Source organism: Lygodium microphyllum, chromosome 8 (assembly GCF_053477565.2).
Source record: "Lygodium microphyllum isolate KBCC chromosome 8, Lygodium_microphyllum_v1.1.10, whole genome shotgun sequence".
In the NCBI taxonomy this organism is placed as follows: Eukaryota; Viridiplantae; Streptophyta; class Polypodiopsida; order Schizaeales; family Lygodiaceae; genus Lygodium; species Lygodium microphyllum.
The window spans coordinates 117,067,839-117,081,250 of record NC_141142.1 but is presented as its reverse complement, the minus strand read 5'-3'; the positions used below and the strand labels follow the sequence as shown (position 1 = coordinate 117,081,250).

General features: G+C 42.7%; 1 pseudogene across 1 annotated transcript; it reads left to right on the top strand.

The window, feature by feature from the left end:
* Window positions 1-1,498: 1,498 nt before the first annotated feature.
* On the top strand, window positions 1,499-3,517 carry LOC148032779 (aldehyde oxidase GLOX pseudogene; annotated as a pseudogene). The gene is made up of 2 exons (XR_015691724.1): window positions 1,499-2,560; window positions 2,719-3,517. The product of XR_015691724.1 is annotated as an aldehyde oxidase GLOX pseudogene (transcript).
* The last annotated feature ends 9,895 nt before the right edge of the window (window positions 3,518-13,412 follow it).

Here is a 13,412-nt window from a genome sequence, read left to right as displayed (position 1 = left end):
TTTGCCAAGAAATTAACATCCTTGGGTTAACCCGATAAGCATCTAAGGATGATGTCCTAATTACTTTATTTTCTTTGATATGTACCGCATTATCTTTTTTTTTTTAAATTGCTCTCATATTCTAAAACGATCGTATCACATTGCAACATAATTAACGCTTCGTTAATTCCCTCTCTCGATAGGACCGTAGGCATTGAACTTTAGCTCTTAGGTGATTCGGCATTATCTAGAAATTGGTTGCAGCATCATCCACTGATTTGTTTCTTTCATTGACCAATATATTGCTAAGCACGGCAGCTGAACTGTCACAAGCATGGCCCTACAATCCAGCTTCGATAATATGGATAGTCGTCTCCAATTAATAATTGTAACTAGCAAGTCTATTAAAAACGATGTAGATGCACAGAGCGCGTGCCAGTTAACGGCGAGGGTTCTAACACAGGCTCGGAGGCTCCCCCGTAACTTGTTGTCACACCACGAGCCATAAATAGGACTTGGCGGTAAGTTGGCACATGAACCGGCGGAGCCCGCGAGGGCGAGTTCCATGCAGCGACCGCGACTGCACCCTCCTCCTCCTCCTCCTCCTCCAGCAAAGCAAAGCGGCCGGCTAGTTTCGGATCAGCACAACAAGCACGGCCGGCTTAATATATTCTCTTGGAATGATCGAGGTCGCCGCGTATATCTTGCAATGGGCGTTCCGAGCTGTCTCTGATCTGTGGGCGGAGGTTTTTCTTGAAGCATATAATCTGTATTTGGTGAGCACATCTACTAAGAATTACCAGTTATACCCTGCTACGAATTACATAACCACGTCGAAAAGGAATGCAGTGATCACTGACGCTAAATAAATAAATAAATCAGGCTAATAATATACGAATTATATAACCACGTCATAACTATCAAATACGGCCAGAGTTCAGACCCAGTCCAGGGATAGCGCGGGCTAGGTCGACGGAGAGGCCTGTTGACGTCGCTGTCGATGACGAAGTGGGGAGGTCGTGCAGAAACGAGTATCGTGAACACGCTACAGCTGACTACAAATCACCATGATAATTAGATAGAAGCTCTAGACGTCGTATAAGCCTTATATATAAATACAAGCGGTAGCTCAGTGCTTTCGACTGGCCAGGAGACGCAGTAGTGTGGGTGGGTGCTGTATTTTTTATTGGCCGGTGAGCACCGCCTCGCTCATACTGTGTAGGTTTGTGAGCTAGGGCGGTCGATCCATTAGGTGTAAAACGTAGGAAAGTCACAAGAAGTGGCTGCAGATCAATATCAACGGCCGGACTAGAGGGTGTACCTCTCTCTCTCTCTCTGTTTTCGGTGAACGTCGACGACGTCGAGCTGCTGTGCAACGTCATTAATCATGGGCCGACGTCGTACCACAACTCCCAACTTGAGAATTAGGAGGAACTACCAGAGCAGTTGCAGCTTATATCATAAGCTGGCCGGGATGCGGATGATGCATATTGCACTGCTATGGATATTGCTTGTCACGATGGCGGAAGAGCGCCAGACGTACAATGCGGCGGCAGCCCCCGCCGGCCGGTGGGCCACGCTGAACACGGTGGGCGTGTCGGTGATGCACATGACGGTGAACCGCTACAACAAGGTCCTCTGCTTCGACCGCACCAACTTCGGGGCGTCGCGCCTGCCCCTCCCAGACGGGCGCTGCCGCCGGAATCCGCAGGACCTAGCCCTCAAGGTGGACTGCACCGCGCACTCCTTCGAGTACGACGTCGCCAGCAACAAGGCCCGCCCACTCTTCATCTTCACCGACACCTGGTGCTCCTCGGGCGCCTGGACCTCCGACGGCACCCTCACGCACACGGGCGGCTTCTACGACGGCGCCAAGATGGTGCGCACCTTCGCGCCCTGCGCAGACGGCAAGTGCGACTGGGTGGAGAGGGGGCCCCTGCTTGCCGCCCCGCGCTGGTACGCCTCCGACCAGATCCTCCCGGACAACCGCGTCATCGTGGTGGGCGGGCGCGCGGCCTTCAGCTACGAGTTCGTGCCCGCCGGCCGCGGTGGCGCTATTGCTCTCCCTTTCCTCAAGCAGACCAATGTCCCTGGCGTGGAGAACAACCTGTATCCCTTCGTCCACCTCTCCACCGACGGCAACCTCTTCATCTTCGCCAACCGCAACTCCATCCTCTTCGACTACAAGGCCAACAAGATCGTCAAGGTCTTCCCGGACCTGCCCGGCGGCGCCCGCAACTACCCGTCCACCGGCTCCTCTGTCATGCTGCCCCTCCAGTACGCCGACGGGTTCAAGAAGGTGGAGGTGCTAATATGCGGCGGCAGCCCGGACGGTGCCGCCGCCACCACCCCGGCGCTGCAGGACTGCGGCCGCATGGTCATCACAGACCCTAAGCCGCAGTGGGCGAAGGAGAACATGCCGGCCCCCAGGGTGATGGGCGACATGCTCATCCTCCCCGTAGGCGAGCTCCTCATCATCAACGGGGCTGAGCAGGGCACGGCCGGCTGGGGGGCTGCTAGAAAGGCGGCCCAGGCGCCTTTCCTGTACTCCCCATGGAAGCCTGCGGGAAGGAGGTTCCAGGTTATTACTGTACTTATGGTTAATCATTCGTCATTCCACTAACGCGCCAGATGATCGACGTAGTTCTGATGTTGGACTGATTGCGATGTTATTATTGTGCTCCAACGTAAGATTAAGATTATATACTAATTAATACTGATAGTACTATGCTATTGTAGGTGTTGGCCGCATCTCCCATCCCCCGATGGTATCACTCCACCGCTGCAGTGCTGCACGACGGCAGGGTGCTGGTCGGCGGCAGCAACAGCAACGCTGGCTACGTGTTCGGCGGCGCCTTCCCCACAGAGCTTCGTCTGGAGGCGTTCAGCCCCTACTACCTCGACCCTTCTTACAACCCTCGCCGCCCGACCATCACCGCCGTCTCTGCCGCCGTCATCCACTACGGCGCCAAGTTCACGATGACCTTCACGGTGCCCACCGCCCCTGTTAACGTCGTCTTCAACATCTACTTCCCACCCTTCACGACCCACTCCGTCTCCATGAACCAACGCATGCTCTATTTGAACGGCGCCTTCGTCAAGGCTGGAGGCAACGCCTATGTCGCCACTCTCACCGCCCCTCCAAACACCATTGTCGCGCCCTCCGGCTACTACATGCTCCGTGTCATCAACAACGGTGCTCCTAGCACAGCAGCTTGGGTGCGCTTTGTCTGATGGCCTCGTACGCTCTTGGCCAGCCAAACAAACAAACAAACACCTCGATCAGATTGCAGCAACTTCCTCTAATTGATCGACCCCACACCATGTAGATTAGTCCTGGCGACATAAAACATGTTCTATTGTACAGAACTCTTACCTGCACTTCCCGGAGTACAATAACAACATTGTGCCACCTCACAACACATTTGGATTGTATCATACACCACCTCACAACAGTACATTTGGATTGTATCATACACCAGATTCGTCATTCATCATTCGATTAATTGCATTCTTCACCGGCGAGCCTTTAAATCCGCAAATCCTTCTTTCTTTGAATCCAACGATCGCCATTTATCGAGATTAAAATACAACGCTAACAAAACAAATGAGAGTGGCCACCCACACCATCTCCGATATGAGATAGGTCCCCACACTCCTCGGCGAGACCAATCCTCGCGCATCTCAGCACGATGGTTTCTAGAGCACTCCAAGTTGTGGAACGCTTGCTCCTTCTATGTCCCCCTTGCCTAGATTTTTAAAAGGAACCAGCTCCACGGCTATAATTTAAATAACTTGACTCGTAAGCCCAACGAAAGACTAAAATGCAACATGGTTATGAGTGCCTGACGTGACCACTCTTTCAACCTTAGAAGTTTTGGAACACATCGCATGTTCAAACCCCACACACTGTCTATCTCCTCCCATACATCGGAACGGCTTGAAGCCAATGAAGAGTAGAATAGCTCTTGCATAGACATTCATTCATGGCAACATGGCAATAGAGTTGTAGAACTAGACTTTAAACTTCCAAGGATAATCATGATAATGAACTCAATACATGTTGGGCACTCTCTATGCACTTATAATTTATCCATTGGATCTTTAGATGGGTTTAAGGTTTATGGTTTAGTATTTAGGGTTTGCGGTCTAGGTTTTAGGGTTTAGTGTTTAGGGTGTAGGGCTTACTTTATGGTTTAGATTTTCAAGTTTAGCTTTTAGCATTTAGGGTCTACTGTTTAGGGTTTAGGGTTTCATGTTTAGGAATTAGACAATTTTGTATCTTTTGATTAAGCATCTTTTGATTTCCATTTGATCTCTTAATTTAGAGCTTGGTTTAAGGTTTAGGGTTTACAATTTAGTTGTTTAGTGTTTTACTGTGCTTCGATGGACGATGCCTCACAAACTAGATACATCATTTGCCAAGGTAACATGTAAGAGGAAAGGTTCCAAATTTTACATATAGGACAATATGAAAGCTATTAGTATCTTTAAGTTACAAGGATGGACGAGGAATCTACCATAGGGTTTGAGAATATGTGTTTCTCTCAAGCTTAAGTACACCAATCATTGATGTTGGGGTGGGTATGTACAATACTTCCCCAAGAAAACTCATGGGAGCCCCAAACTTCATCATTCAACTAAGTAGGGAGATCCTGAATGTTGATCCATTCTAGACATTTATGCTAAAGCACAGTGTTGGATGGTAGAGCAAACACAAATTGCCATTATTTCCCATTCCACATCCAAGGACCCAATATTACTCAAGTTGTTGAGCTAAGGCCGACGATCGCAATGATGATGAGGAAGAGGACAAGAATGAGGCCATGGGCCTACAAAACTCTTTATGCCAATTTGGGCCCTCCATTAAAAATTCTATTTCTCATCAACAAGAAAGATTGAGAAGAAATTGTTTTAGAAAAATGTGACTAATAAAAATCATCTCAATAATTTTTTTATCATGCTAAAGTTTTCATTAAAAATGTATTGATATGTATGATATACATTCCCATTAAGAGATTTGTAACTAGATAGAAACTATGAAGCTTTTTAAGAGCTCTAAATAGCCTTGTTGAGTGGTATTTTGACCAATTTTTATGTAGTTTTGAAAATCAAAATTTTGTAGAAAATGATTTTCCACTTAAAATTTGTTTCAAATATTTTGTTCTACTAGCTTACAATATTGGTAACCTCCCATCCAATTTTGGTATCATATATACATCTTATTTCAAATTTAGTGAAATAGGACCTGAGCCACTAAAGTGGGTTACAATCACTTTTGTGGCAAATTACAAGATTAGTGTTAAACCATAAAAAATCCATTATATATAGAGGACATTGATCATATTTCTCACTTTTTCAAATTCTAAGTGAGCTTCTTAGGGATTGCATCCTTCATGGTGAAGAGATCTCTTTTATAGAATAACCTCTAGAGTATCTCGTGCATTGAGTAGATGGCTGTAAGAATCTTTCAATGAGCTAGTTTTCATTCTTTGCATAGGGATTCTAAAAACAAGAAACCAAAGTGTATGCAAATAAGATCAAGTTACTTATTCGAGTGAGAGCAAGAGATAATCCTTGATTATTTGCTAGTCTGGATTCTTGTTTTTTAATAAACCTTGGGGCAATCACAAAGTGCTTTATATATTGGGTATGTGGTCATCTCATGGGTCATAGGTATCCTAAATATGAAGCACTAAGTTAGAAAATAGTAATTAAACATATTTGAACCTTGTTTTAATAGATTAACATCATAGCTTGGATAATGTTAGTTCATAGTATGGTTATTATTTTATGCTATGTGGATTATATTATCCCTAACTAGACAAAATTAGTTCAAAGTATTTGTGTATCATTAGTTTCAATAAGTACTTTAATATTACGCTTATTATTGGTAAGTTATGTATATGAATTGCTTATGAATTAATTATGTAATCTTACAATATAAGTATATGTACACAATATATACGCATGTATCTATAAATATTTATGTGATATCAAAGCTATGAATTTTTGGAATATTATTATATCTTTACTTGTATATAGACATATTCTTAAGGTATAAAAGCTATCAATTAGTTTTTCTTAACATTTATAAACCATATAAAGAAAATTAAGACAATTAAAGTAGGTGATTAAAATTGTTGATTAGAAGTCTCCTCTTAAAGAAAATTTTACCACTATTAATTATGTTAAAATTATTAAATTTCATATATAGTTCATTAGAAATTATTGAATTGAGTATGTAACTATTAGAATTTAGGATATGTGAACCAATTCTCTTTGACAACGTAACAAAGTGAGACACGAGCCCTAGGTCATGAAGTAACCAAAAAGACAACATAATTCTCCTTTGAGGATCCAAGCTTCCACCTCCATAGCTATATACATGAGAAACGAGAAGAGAAGAAGATGTTGATGAAGAGAGGAGAAGAAGAGTTTCGTCATGGTCCCTCACTCTCTCACACATACACTCTTCCTCTCTCATACACAAGAATGAAGCAAGAGCAAGAAGTAAGAAGAGAGCAAGTTTGGGCACACACTGAGAATGAGCTTCTTCATTCACCTTTTGACTTTTATGCATGCCCTATCCCCTCCTTGGATGGTCATCCCCTTTTTGGTCCAGCCTTTGTCCATTTCTCCACTCTTTTTTCTCCTCCTTCCTATTAGCATTGGCCTTAGCCCGTGCCTCTCATTCTTTACAACTTGCATAGAAGAGAGCCCAATGCTCTTTTACAAAATAACACATGGCACTCTTCTTGCTAAATATTCTTGTGCGCTTCCTCTTACATTTAGAAGTTTTCATGTGCTTTGTGTCTTTAGACTTTCTTGAGTGTGCCTTTGTTCTCTGTCTTTCTCTTGCCTTTGGATTATCTTCCACTTTTGATTTTTTGAGATTTTTCCATCTTGGTCTTCCGAAGGTTAACATTATCCCCTCCTAGCTGAGTGCCAGTCCCTATGGCACTTGATGGTATGGGCTAAAAATGCTGAGGGTTGGTATGGAATGATTATTGGGGCTTGTGGGGAGGTAAGTCATGTTAGAGATACCAATAAAGTAAGTTTTGAAGGTTGTTGATGTCAAAGATAGATGGGTGGTTGAAGAAGGCCTCCGTAGTTGGTGGCTTACCACATCACTGTACAATGTTTCCAAAAAGAAAAAGAGTGTGCTTTCTAGGGGGTAAGTCTACCTTATCGTGCAGTGTAACTGTATAAGTGATGGTGGAACTGAGAGATGGTTCGAATTGCCTAAGGTGTTGCCAGACACTTGAGGACCTAGTTCATGTAAAGGAAAGTGCTCTGAGTGAGTTAGAGAGACAGGGGGGAAAGGCTAGGGTGGCCCCTACTAGGTGCAGTGGTTGAGACACTCATAGAATACAAATGGAGTGGTTGAGACACTCATAGAAGACAAAGAAAAGAAAAGAAAGTGCACAAGAATAAGTGGTTGAGACACTCTTTGTCTTCTATGAGTGTCTCAACCACTTCTTTTCTCTTTCTTTTCTTTGTCTTTATTTTTTTGTTTTTACTTTCTTTGATTACAACAGAATAAATTAAGTATCATCCCATTCATGGGGAAGGGCCAGGGAGGCTTAAGGGATTTTCTTAGGAAGGCTTTATTTTGCATGTAGCCCTTCAAGTTAATTCTTGCATTGAGGGGTGTGGTGGACAAAAACAGGTGGTTGCACCCAGTGAACCTACTACCCCTCATATCTTCTAATAAGCTCATACAAAATACTAGCAAGAGGATGGTTCTCATCATGAGGTGGGACATTGCGTAGCTATCTATTCTTGCATCAATATCAAAAAAGAAGGGCAGCAACGACTCTTCCTCTACAATAGGCTTTTGTTTTAGTAGCATTTGCAAAAGGTGGAGATAATTACAAGAAGTAATAAAATCAAGGTTTGGGCAGAAGGAAAACTTGTTGAGAAAGCTTGCTATGGATGGATGGAGGTCCCTCTCAGTGAAGATTAAGTATTCTTCTAGAGACGTGGCATTCACATTATAGATCTTAGGAAAATCATACCTACCATGCACCTCCTTGTTGAAATCAACTTCAATTCTCTACGCGTAAGGCATATACATAGGATCATTCCTGTCATATGGTAGCGTGCCATGGAATGCCATCTAGGCATCTAAGTTAGAGTCCCATATGTTTTTACATAACTTAGTTTGTGCCTCATACCCTTCTACTCTCCTGGGCACCACCACCACCTTGTCTTCCCAATAATCTACAAGCTCCTATTGTCATCTTGTGGAATGTCTCATTCTCTCCTCCAACCATCTCTTCTCCAGCCTCATCAAGAGCTTTATCACGTCATCTATCACCCTTGGAGATAATACCTTGTCCAAGGTTCAAGGGAAGGTGAAGGAAAATTCAAATATTCAGTTGCAATTTTCCCACTAATCCCCCACCACTACAAATTTCTGGCTCTAGTTCACAGGATCACACTCCTCTCCTTGAGGATGGCCACATGTGGAACTTATAGTGGCTTGGCTTGGAGCTTTCTTTATGCTAGCTCTACTTGCTCCCTACGCTTATGCCTCATTTCTACGATTCCTTTGGGGGGTAGGTCTTCCTCCCCTTGCTCTTTTGGTTGTGTTTGTGTTTGCAAAGGGGGACTTGGTTTATGCAATTTCTTTTTCTCCATGTGATCATGCTCAAAGTTTGGCCCCTCTTCATGGATCGGCTCTCTTGGATCTTCAGGAAGAGGCTATGCTCATTGCTCCATCTCTCTAAATCCTAGTAATTTGAGCTCTTGAATGGTTAATCTAGTTGTGATCAAATGGGATCTTTTCTCCTCCACTCCTAAGCCGGTGCTAGGCTTGGGCACTTTGGCATGGAGTCCATGCTTAAGCGCTCTCCTTGCTAGCTCTAATTTCCTTTTGACTTCCTCAATTGTCTCTTCCTCTCTTGACTGGGTTACATTTAGTACTATGTTTAAAAAGGATTTTTGTTGCTCCAACATTCCTATCTCCACCACCACTATGCGTTCACTCTCTGAATGGGCCAGACGATAAGCTAAGTCTTCAATTATATCCTCATTCTTGGCTGTCCATTCTTCTGCCTTCTCTTTCATCTGCTTCAAACCTTGGTTCCTAGTATTGGGCTAAGGTGGTGATGACCTACTCTTACTCTCGCTATAATATGTTCATTTGTCTCTTTTCTTTTCGGTGTTCTACTTATTCCTTTAGGATTGCTTGATCATGGAGCTATGTGGAGTTGGTTATGCAGTTTTGCCATCTTTCTCCTTGCATCCTGCTCACTTTATGCCTTTGCTTCTTGTAGTTCTTTTGATAGATGTTCTCTTTGTTGCTTCAACCTATTGATCTCTTCTTCAAGGTGTTGCATGTCTTGAGATACGAGCATGCATTGTGCCTATAGGGTAATATGGCTCTCCCTCTCTTCATCATACAAGTCTTTTAGACTTTCTTCACCATGCCTTGCCTTTAAAGCTTCTTTTCATGCCATCATCTCCCTAGTTACTATGGTCATCTACCTTGTTTTTTCGAGGGGTAGGTTGCAAATTTATGTTTTTCTTCCTCCAGCTTCGACAAGTGCCGCCTTTTTTTCTTCTGTCATCTTGTCAAGTTGGCTCTATAGTTCTTTTACTAGTTAATCATACTCTTTTGTGTTGTGCATGGCTGAAGTCACTAAAGTGGTTAATACTTCCAAGCGGGGTATCTTTGGCCCTTGACACGATTCGACATTAGCTATGTTACTAGCCACTTAATTTCTACAATAAGTGGGGCTCCTTCGCTTGGTGTAGGCACAAGTTCTTATACTTTGCTCATAAGATATTGTACCCAAGCCATAACATTGCTTTTATTAATTGCCACTTCTATAGTTCCTTGCATTGGGGTAATTGTTAGAGTGACCACAACTGGTGGAATTGGGTGCAAAGGGTCCTTTCCCTTGCCTTCTACCACTAGTCTTTGTCCTGCCTCTTCTACAACAAGCCTTATGATTCGCACATCCTCCCATGTGGGGCTCATCATAGCTAATTCCTGAGTCAAAAGGGTTACTCCACTGATTTTGGCCAAACTTATATGATCCTCCTATTCTTATCTTACTCTTTCTTCCTCTTTCTCTTATTTTCTTATGCTCCTCTTCAAGTTTTCTTGATTCCTCTTCCACCCTTTGCAATTCTCTATTTTCTTTTATGGTGAACCTTGTTCTTTTGATAGGGATTTTCAGCATGATTCTTATTTTTTCTCCTTGGCTTGATGGCTATGAGCCCTATTGTTCACTGACTATCCTTTCTCTTGAGGCTTCTTGATTCTCCTGAGTGGGATAATCGGCTTCTTTCTCCTTAGCAGCTTGTTCTGCCTTTTTCTATTGATCTCAATTGAATTCTTTCTCTCCCTCATTCCCTATTGAGAATGAAGTGGGAGGGCTCACTAGAGCAGGGGAGCAATGCTCCTCTTGGATTAGTGATTGTTCAAGGGTTTCCTCTACTACTTCTTCTCTTTCCATCTCCCCCAAGGCTTCTTGGATTATAGTTGCTAGCACCCCTCTGAATTACCCTATAGTTGATGCCTAGTTTTTCCTCTCTAACTTCGACATTGCAGCCGGAGACTCTCCCCCTGTTACCCTTGGCATTGTTGGTAGCACCTTTGCTAATGCTTGGATTGCTTCTCGGATGTAGGCATTCTTGTTCACTTTGTCCACCAGTGCATTTGCTACAAAGCTTTCAAGCAAAGGGTACTCCTATTTTGTTCATAAGGGTACTATACCTTTGACTTAAAAAGAGGGTGTGGACCATCTTTGCTTGCAATTTGAAAGTGGGCTCTGGGATATCAAGCAAGCCAGTTCAGTCATTCATGTAGACTTTCTTATTATCCTTTCTAGCATCCTATAGACGTCTCTCTTCGGCCTCTTCCTTGGCTTGTCCACTAGCCCCAAGGCCTTCTTCACAATTTTTGGACTAAGTTCAACTTCCACCCTTCTAGTGGAATCTCCCTATCTAATTGCTACCATGCCACTGTTCTTTTGGGCATCAAAGGTCTTCAAGAACTTAGTGCATTTGCTATGGTCTATGTCCTGCCCAACCTTCTCCATGTACTTAGCAAGATTGCATTGTTCTATTATTCGCTTGACCGCCTCTTCCAATTTCACCAACTCCCCTAGGTTGTGGATGCTGTGGTATTTCAGCTGGTTGAAGACACATATCTCCATGGCTAAGTCGTGTATTCTATGTTCCTCTTCTAAGAATGAGATATTGTTGGTCTTATCCTATTGCATTGCCATTTGGGTTCGTGTCACCGCATAATAGTCCATAATTAGTTCTCCTTGAAGGACATTTCTTGCATGAAAGGTAAAGTGATTAGAAAAAACATTATTAGATTACAAAATGTATAAATCACGAAACGAGAATTTTCACATCAATTGATCCATGCAAGAACATCATGGAGCATTTTTACTAAAAGAAAAAAAGTTCAATTCATCCTTTTCTTTGAAGTTCAACTCCTATTTCTATTTTTCATTCACCTTCCATTTAGCCCCTCCCCCTTTTAAATGATGAAAATCCTTCCTAGGATTGTGAAAGTAAAGATCGAAGGGCATTCAATGTGTGCTTAGTATACCTTGCTATTTCAATAGCCATTTGTAAAACTTTGGGTTACATTCTAATATCGGATGACAAACAATATCCTATGGACAAATGCCCACTTGTGTGATATAAGTCAATACATCGATCAAGAGGTCACCCGAGTTAATTTGGCTTATAACATGGAGTTTCTCCTCCATTAAGATCCTATCCAATTATAGATATAATATGATATTATTATCTAATGGTTGATTTCTTATCATGGCTAATATCTTAAAGGAAGTTGGGGTCACATATGTTTGGTCATACTTGAAAGTCTTAATGGCACGTCGTTGCTCTACAATGGTCATGATTTGATAACCCTCTTGAGCCCATGACATATGTAGAGTATACCACTTGTGTAAGAAATTGGATTAGAGTCAACTAGTCATTGAAGCTCAGTAAGTTCCTATGGTGGCATGGGAATTTTTCTTTTCTTAAAGAATGTGATTAATCATTGGCTTAAGGCCTATTGTCTCAAAATTTCATTGGCAATCATCTCTTTTGCAATAGTGGAGGCCTTAATGAATATGAATTTGTATTCTTTCTAAGCACACAGCAAGGAACATACCTCATTCGCTATGGGTTTATCAAGTAGACCTAGGACCAAATGTTCGTAACTTCTAGCAAACAACGTGAAAGCTAAGTCCAATCATCGGATGCACATTAATAACTAATCCCATGTGTCCATGGCCATTTTGGAAGCCCCTTCAAAATGGTTCATCGTTGCTATGATGGCTTAAGGCCTACTAGTGGCTTTGGTTTAGTTGAACTGGACAAGTTGATACTTGGTATTTCCACTTTGGAATTCTCATTGGGTTTGGTGAGCTTGGTTTAAGAAGTTTGGAGTTCGGTTGACGCTTTATGGTTAGTTTTTGCAGTGATGATCACATGAGACGTATTAGGTGGGAGCTCATTAACAATTGGGTGTACATTGACGTTTGGTTGAGAATTTGATCAATAGACCATTGGAGCACTCATGGATTGAGCATCCTTTCTCTTGGTATTCCTCCTACCCTATTTTGATTTGCATTTCTGAGCCTTATTTTTTGGAGCATGAGATTGAGGGTCATATATGCCACTTGTGAGTTTAGGCAGCCACACCAAGGTGTTACCTTCATGGTAGCCTTGGACACGCAATAGGGCTTTTGGAACCCAATGCAACCTAGCCACGTGTGTACCAAAGGAGCACCAACTCCTTTGTTTAGGTCTAGAGTGTGAGGTATGAAAACTATGAGTTCCAAATGATTTCCTTTTAGAGGGCTATGTTCCATGCTTGGGGATTCACTAGAGTACTTGGTCCATAGCTTTGGTGTGGTTGTATACAATGTGGTGCACTACTCCCTCCTTAGGATTGACACTAGGTTTAACTATTGGTGGCACTACAGGCTCTCATTCGCTGGACATTCTAAAAACATATGTATTCAGTAGGTCAGCATTGATCCCCTATCCAACCGCTTCACCTATGGGTATGCGAGACATGTGATCTACTATAGTGTTGTTTACCTTTGCACACTACCACAGAGAAGTCAAATTTCAAAAGTAGAAGTAACCATCAAGTAATACATCTTGTTTTGCAAGGTTTATTCACAAGATAAAGCAATGCTTAATGATCCATGAAGAAGGTAAAGGGTATTGCTAGAAGATAGGGTTTAAAGTTCTTTATGACAAACACCATGGCTAACCCTTTCCTCTCTATTGTGAAATAGTTCATTCCAGTATTAGTGAGTTGTCTACTAGGAAAACTCACTAGATAATTAAGGATATGCTTACTAGGTTGGCACAACACTACCCCCATGATAAACTTTGATGCATCAATGTGCACATGGAAGATGATGGACCAATTTGGG